Here is a 2,150-nt window from a genome sequence, read left to right on the forward strand (position 1 = left end):
AAATGTGAGCTGCTATGTGGAGGGGGGAATTGAACCTGGGTCCTCTGGAAGAGCAGCCACTGAGCCAGCTCTGCAGCCCAAAAAGTGCTTTTGGTTTTTGCCTTAAAAAAAAAAAAAAAAGAATATCACTCAACAGATTTGTTTAGTGAACAATAAAGATTAGAATATAGCTAGGCAGGTTGAAAGATGGCTCAGTGGATGAGAGCACGTGCTACTCTGGAGAAGGATTTGACACCAATTCCCAGTACTCATATCAGGCAGTCCACAGACACCTGTGATGGTAGCTCCAGGGCCGCTGACACCCTCTTCTAGCTTCCAAGAAGCACCTGTATGCATGTGGCGGGCGCGTGCACATACACACACACACCTCTAAATAAAAATAAGTAAATTTTTAAAAATAATTTAAATATATATACTCATATAGCTAGACAGGGGACTGGGTGGTGACTCTGCTGTTAAGGGTATCTGCTACTCTTGTAGAGACCCCAGGTTCTGTTCTCAACATGTCAGGGAGCCCCCTGACCTCCCCAGGCACACTTGCCCACCGTGTACAAAACATTCATACATATAAGATAAAATGCTTTAAGTATAGTTTTCACTCTACATAATTTTAAAAAAATTCCATATATATGCCAGGCCAGACAGGGCTCCATGAGACCCTGTCTCAAAAAGCAAAACAACGGCCCCCATCGAAGTCATATATATTGGTGTTTACACATCACCTCACAAAATAAGGCTCAAGAATATCATGAATGCACAAACCCACAGGCACCAGGCTTCACTTTCTCAGGTTCTTACTGGTCACGTGTGTATCTTCTCTGCCGATATGTCTAGGTGGGTGCTGTATTGCTGCGTTGAGGGTTCCTAATAAATCTCACACATTAAACCCTTCCCAGATAAGGCCCATTCTCTTTGGACTTTTAGCCCTTTGAACTTTCAACTTTAAGGAATTTTAATTTATCTCTTTTTTTCTTATAAGAGTCATTGTTATCATACTTAGGAAAGTATCACCTAACTTAAAATCACAAAGACTTATAGTTTACATCAATGTTTTCTCCAAGCTTTGTGTTCTTTGGTTTTTCTACAGGCCATCAAACTACACTACTGACTTTCACAGTCTGAGGCAGCAGTCCTGATACTACTATAGTAACTCAGTCTGTTTCGTTAGTTTTAATACTTTTAGAGACAGGGTCTCAGGCAGACCAAGCTGTCCTTAACTATGACTGTGCCTAAGCAGGTCCTTGAACCTTCCTCCTCACATGCCCAGGGCTGGGGTATGGACCGGCCCCATGACACCTAGCCATGTCCTCCTTCTGCACGTATGTACCCTGAGGTCCCAGCACCAACTGTGGTGAAAACAATACTTTTCCTACTGAATTATTCAGATAGCCAAACGATTATAAATATATGTTTTGTATCTGCTCTCTCCACCACCACCCCCCCCTCCGTCCCCCAACTGAGACAGGGTTTCTCTGTGTAGCCCTGGCTGTCCGGGAACTCACGCTGTAGACCAGGCTGGCCTTGAACTCCCAGAGATCAGCCTGCCTCTGCCTCCTGAGTGCTGGGGTTAAAGATGTGCACCACCACTGTCCTCCTTGCTTATATTTTTTTATAATTGATTAATTTTGTGTGTCTGCATACATGAGAGCAGGCATGGCTGTTCCAGGTAGACATGTAGAGGTCATAGGACAACTTTGGGAAGTCATTTCTCTCTTGTCACCTGTGGGGTCACGGGGTGAAACTCAGGTCATGAGGCTTCTGCAGTAAATACTTTCACTTCCTGAGCCCCCCTGCCTGCCCTGGCCTCTATGTCTGTACCACCGATCTGTATGTCCATCCTTTGCCAATACCACAGTTGGATCACAGCTATGTTTTGTATAAACAGCTTATTAACTGAAGGAGGAGACGATGGCCAAGGAGGGGACACGTAGAGAAGGACTACATCAAGACTGTAGACTCTCTGAGCAAGCTGGATGGGGTGGAATATACCGGTGACCCCCGCACTCCAGGCCAGGCTGAGCAGGGAGATCTGACGACAAGATCACCCTTAGTTCCAGAACAGGCTGGCTACATGAGACCTGGTCTTTTTGTTTGTTTGCTTGTTTGTTTGTTTTTGGTTTTTTCGAGACAGGGTTTCTCTGTGTAGCCCT

General features: G+C 45.0%; 1 protein-coding gene across 4 annotated transcripts in view; it reads right to left on the bottom strand.

Moving 5' to 3' along the window:
• Positions 1 to 2,150, bottom strand: part of Ndufaf6 (NADH:ubiquinone oxidoreductase complex assembly factor 6) — a 23,521-nt gene that overhangs the window by 9,522 nt on the left and 11,849 nt on the right. The gene's annotated exons all lie outside the window — the stretch shown is intronic.

Source organism: Mus pahari, chromosome 22, assembly GCF_900095145.1.
Source record: "Mus pahari chromosome 22, PAHARI_EIJ_v1.1, whole genome shotgun sequence".
NCBI classification, from domain to species: domain Eukaryota; kingdom Metazoa; phylum Chordata; class Mammalia; order Rodentia; family Muridae; genus Mus; species Mus pahari.